This window comes from Hydra vulgaris, chromosome 11 (genome assembly GCF_038396675.1).
Source record: "Hydra vulgaris chromosome 11, alternate assembly HydraT2T_AEP".
NCBI lineage: Eukaryota > Metazoa > Cnidaria > Hydrozoa > Anthoathecata > Hydridae > Hydra > Hydra vulgaris.
The window spans coordinates 8,936,529-8,942,933 of record NC_088930.1 but is presented as its reverse complement, the minus strand read 5'-3'; positions in this window follow the sequence as shown (position 1 = coordinate 8,942,933).

The following is a 6,405-nucleotide window of genomic DNA, read 5'->3' as shown; positions in this document are numbered from 1 at the left end:
GGGCAATTCAGTACACGGGCAATTCAGTACACGGGCAATTCAGTACACGGGCAATTCAGTACACGGGCAATTCAGTACACAGTCAGTTCAGTATACGGGCAACTCAGTACAAGGGAAATTCAGTACATTGGCAATTCAGTACACGGGCAAAAATAGTACAGGACAATTTAGTACAGGGCAATTCAGTACATGGATAATGAGTAATGTAATTTATATATAGGTACAATAAATTTTCCTCTTTACCTCTTACAGTCTTATTACCCTTTTCTACTTTGTTAAAGTTTTTTAAAATATATTAGGCACAAAGGATAGCAAATTAGTAATATTCTCAATTTTAAAACTTTTTACTAATTACTACTACTTTTTGAAGAATATTCTCTTTTACAATATTATCCTAAAAATATATACAACTAACTTCAAGAACAGCGAGCAGAGTTGGTGCAAAAGAAAACCAAACCTATATGACGTACGGTAGAGATACCATTTAAATCTCCTTCATTAATATCTAATTTTCTTTGGCTTAAATGAAACACATAATTTAATATAAACCTTCTGAAGCTACAACTTAATATATCTTTTTTTTAAACATAACTATTTTACATACTTATACATAAACTGGTTACTTTTCTGAAATGTTTTCTAATGAAATTCATAATTAGCTATTTTTTTTATTTCTTTCATATCTATCTTACTTACATATTGCTGATTGCTCTCAGGTACCGAAGCTAGTCACCTTCATTTTGATAACCAGCAACTTTGGCTACCAGTCTCTCTACCACCTGCACATACTTGTTTCTTTGGTTCTTCAGATTTAGCACTTTGCATTCTGAGCAGTTAAACGATGATTTGCAATGCCCCTGATGAGTCCATTGAAAAGTGTCCAGATGGTTGGGTGTGAACACATAAATAGGGTCTGCAGTGCATTATAAAATCCTTCGCAGTAGCTAGTCATTTTTGGTGCACAGGCTAATACATCAGCATAATGATTCCAAATTGCAGGTGGGAATCTGGAACTCCGGAACACCCCACCTACCCTTGGACCTTTGATATAAGTAGTCTCAAAATAAGAAAGAAAGTCATTTGTTGGGGGGTTGTCTGGAAACATCTGAGCCAATTCTTCGAATCTTTCATTAAGCTCAGCAAGTGGCACAAATGACAGGGAAGCTAGTGGTTTCACTAAAATGTTGAAATCCTCATTTGTCTCAAATTCTCTCTTTAAATCAAGTTCTCCAACTTTTCGTATAATTGATAGAGAAAAGTGGAAAAAACAACCAGAAATATTTGCTGCAGCAAACTCATCTGAGAAAAAAATCACTTGCCTATAAAACTGGGAGGGGTGTAGTGTGGGAGAAAAAAAGTTTACCCGCTTTCCTTTCTGCTGCTCAGGCAGAAAAGAGTGTGGGAGAGGAAATGCTTTCTTTTCCCACGCTTAATTCTGCCTGAACAGGAGTAAAGGAAGACATCCTTCTATTCAGGCAGAAAAGAGTGTGACAGAAGAATTGCTTTTCTTTCCCACGCTTAATTCTGCATGTAAATGCTTACTTTGCTTCCTTTACTGCTGCTTATTGCACGGATTATATGCACGGATTCAATTTAATAACAGACTTTCTATTCATAGTGTATTGACAAATAACACAACGATCTTTTAATTCCATTACTGTATTACTGGATTGCTGGTGCATACAAATGCTATATTTGATATTATTAACTTATTAAAATGCGTTTCCAAGAAGATCTTTTTTAATGACCTTTAAGCTTACATTGAATTCGCAATAATATATAATGTATTTTCATTTACATATTACGATTTCTTAATTACAACTTTTGTTTTTCAAACTACATATTGCGATTTCTTATTTACATGTTGGGTTTCTCAATTACATTTTAAAATTTCTTAATTACATATTGCAACTTCTAAATTACATGTTGTATTTCTCAATTACACCTTTCAAGATGTAATTGAGAAATACAACATTGAAAGTTGTAATTACTTTTCTTAATTACACTTTCAAGTTCTCAATTACATTTTGAAAAGGTGTATTCTTAAACAAGCATCAAGGACCTGTATGAAAATGTATACGAGAAAATTTACATAATGAATATATGGTTTTAAACAAATAAGTAAAAAAAATACACTTTATTTCATTCAAAGCAGCAGTAAAATGCACCACCAACAATTCTAATTTTTTTCTTTTAGGAGTTGTAATGGATAAAAATATCTCTTGGAAAGCTCACTTAAACGCATTAAACACTAAATATCAAAACACATAGGTCTACTTTATAAGGCAAGAGCTATGTTATCTCAAAATACCTTAAAATGTATATTAACATACATATTTTTTCATTTATAGATAAATACCTCATTTACGCGAATATAGTCTGGGCGAGTACAAGTATAACAAAGTTGAAAGCTCTACATCGACGCCAAAAATACACTTTGAGATTAATTTAACATAAAGACCAAATTATTCAATTTATGCTAAAATATAAACTAGGTCAAGTACCATATCATTTTATAAATAACTTTTTAAAAAATAATGTTAATAAATACAATACAAAAGAAACAATAAACTTTATAACTTTATTGCACCTTCAAAAAAAAAAAAACTCTCCAAATTTTCTATTTCATATTTGTGGTCCTTACTTATACGACAAATTAATATCTAAAAATAAATTAATATGAATTCTACAAAATCAAAATTAACAAACAAAAACAAAAAATAATAAACTTAATATTATAAAATATACAAACAATCAAATTGAAATTATAATTTAAAAAATTTTAAGCTTAAAATGTTATTTATGTATATAACACTTTAATTATAAGATACTTGATTACAAGGCAAACTTACTCTTCTGCAAGTTTCCAATAACTATATATAAACAATCTTTACTTTTTGCTTTTATCTTAATGTTGAGTGTAGCAATATATTCATTTGTTACACATATATTTTTTATTTTACTAAGCTTTTTACAGTAATATTCATAATATATACATAATTCTTTATTGAAGTATTTACAAACAGAATATTTAGAGACAATATATACAGAGATATCTTCGAAGTTGCAAAATAAGCCGAAAAAACTACCTATAAAATATTGAGGTATGGAAAGCACTATATATATATACATACATACATATACATTATACAGAAACAAAATAATTTTTTTAAGTTTATTTTTAAATCTTTAAAGGTAACTCCATTCCAGAGAAAAATTAAAATGTTTTAAAACTATTTTATTCCAAAGAGAAGCTCCGCGAAATGCAATGTTTGCTTTTCCAAAATTGGTTTGATAAAAAAGTTGATGAACTAAATTGTCATTTCTTAAATTGTATTTATTTCTATCTTTCAAGGTATATAAATTATGGAAAGAAACTGGGGAGGAATTTATTTTGCATTTGTACATAAAACAAAGAGTATTAAAACATAAAATTGTAAACAAAACAAAGAGTATTAAAAACATTTAGCTGATATATATTAAAAATTTTCATTTCAGATAAAAGAGGCCTAGCATGAGTAAATCTGTCTTTAAAATTGGTAAGACGAGCAACATGCTTCTGCTGACAATAAAGAGGTTCCAGTTTACTTTTATTGGCACTACACCAAGCAATATTTGCATAGTTTAAATGACAATCGATAAAAGAAAAATATAATTGTGTTAAACTTTGTTTATTTAAAGCATTTCTAGCCTTATGCATTACACCGATACTTTTAGCAATTTTGTTGTACAAAAAATTAGTGTGATATTTCCAGCTAAGATTTTCATTAACATGTACACCAAAAAGTTAGTACTTATTTCTCTTTTTCTTTGGTTTTTGTCTATAAAAAAGTAAGAGCAAGTTGGGAGGCAGTAGTTTCTTTTTAGAAGTTGGATGTAAGAGTGTCCATTTTGTTTTATCCACATTTAGTGACAATTTATTCATTTTGAAAATTTTAAAATTTTTCATTTACAAATTTTCGCTAATTCAACTTTCATTGTTTGAAATAATGTTAGAATACTTTTATGCGATAAAAAAAGATTAGAGTCATCAGCAAACGTGACAGCCATTAAATTTAACGCTTTAAGGAGATCATTGATCTAAATTAAAAAAAGAAGTGTTCCAAGTATAGAGTTCTTGGGAACTCCACATGTTATATTCAATATATAAGTTATACCAGTTTTATTACTATAAACAAACTGTTTACGGTTGTTTAAATAACTGTTAAGTACCATTAAAACACTCCCAACCAACGGTATCCCGCCGGATCTTGGCCGCGGTTTCCAAATGGAGCCCATATGGGTATGCCCGCTGGGTATCCCGTATGGGTCCTAGTCAAATCCCGTACTTTAAAACCGTAAGGGGCCCATTTGGGTTTGCAACTGGGACCCATATGGGAAAACCATCGGGAACCCGCCGGATCTCGGCCTCGGTTATCCTTTAGGGCCCATATGGGTATGCCCGCCGGGTATCCCGTAAGGGTCCCACAAGGTTTACCCATTGAAATCTTGAAAAACTTCGTTTAAAAGTTTAAAATTTACAGAAAAAGCAAATTTATATATAACTTGATTGGTTTATTTCAAAAAAATAATTAAAATTACAGTCGAAATTAAGCAAACTTTTAAACGATTCTTTAATCGTGTAACGAATGTTTTCGCGGTTATCTCGCAAATTGGAAGCTTTTCCATTGTTGTTTAAACGACTTCTTTGAAAATCTTTTTAAACAATATCTCGTTTCAATATAACCTGTAAAAAATTAAAGTTAACTGTTAGTCTTAAGTTTTATAGGTAACATAAATTATTTTTAATATGTTATAAAACTCTTACGATTTCTCCTAAAACTCTTCAGATAAAATATGTAATTTTCACCATCGAAGGTAGAAAAATATAATCTTTAATTTTATAATCGACATTTATTTAAACGTTTAAAAATGTACTTGTAATAAATAAGCACATGCTTGTGATTCATATAAATTGATAACATTCCTTTAGTTACTGATAAATAAATTATGTAAAATTATTATATAAATATAATTTTATATTTATTTTGAATATAATTTGATATATACTGTTTATAATTTTATATATATATATATATACACATATAGTATATAACTTTATATATATATATATATATACATATAGTATACAACTTTATATATATATATATATACATATATATATATATATGTATATATATATATATATATATATATATATATATATATATATATATATATATATATATATATATATATATATATATATATATATATATATATATAGTGGACTGCATAAATATAGTCAGTTGAGTTTTTAAATGAATTTTTTTATGATTTTTGAAAATTTAAAGCATACAAAAAAGTTAAGAATTTAAATTGTTTTAAATTTTATTAACAGTAGTTTTATAAACTAATTAAGAAAAAAAGTTTTTTCAAAAAAACTTTAAGATTTTTTTTTTGAAAAAACTTTCACACATGCACGAACACATCTAGGCCTAGATTCAACTAGTCGGATGCATAATTCTCTTGGAAATTCTTTCCAAAGCTTTTTTAATGCCTGCTGTAATTGCGCAACACTGGCTATGCTCTCTTTGACCAATCTCTTGTCTATCCAACACCAAATGTTCTCGATGGGATTGAGATATGGAGAACGAGCTGGCCAAGGCATGACCGTAATGTTTTTCTGATCAAGCCACTCTTTAACCGAGATTGCAGTGTGAGCCGTAGCGCCATTGTGCTGAAAAATTCATTGTTGTTGTCTTCCGTAAATTGGTCTGGCTGTTGGCAAAAGTTTACTTTCGAGGATCTCTTTGTAGTTGCACTGGTTATTTCTGCAGTTATAAATGCTGTATAACCCTGTTCCTTTATGGGAGAAGCATCTCCATATTCCAAATGATCCTCCTCTGCCTTGGATTATTGGTACACAAAAATACTCTTTGAACTTTTCACTAGCCAGCCTCTTGATGATTAATCTTAACTTGCAATTTATCACCTCAAAATTGGATTTGTCGTTGAAAATAACTTTGGCCTAGTCTTCTACAGACCAGTGAAGTCTTTCTCTACACCACTTTAATTTTTTTAGGCAATCTAAAACACGCAAAAGTGGTTTGCGAGCAGCGACATAGCAATCTAAGCCTTACTTATTTAGGCATCTTTGTACAGTCCATCTACTAACACTAACGTTACCAGACGTATTTGTGAACCCTTCAGCAAGTTTGCGGTAAGAAATTTTTGGGTCTTGTCTGTTCTTTTGATAGAGATAACTTTGGTCTTTTGAAGTTAGCTTTAAAGGCCAACCAAGCCTTGGTAAATCTTCAACATCATTACGTAGCTCGTGGTTTTTCAACATTGTTTGTACACATTTAAGCGAAGCATTGCACATTCAAGCTATTTCTCATTGGCTTTTTGTTTTACCTTTTAGCA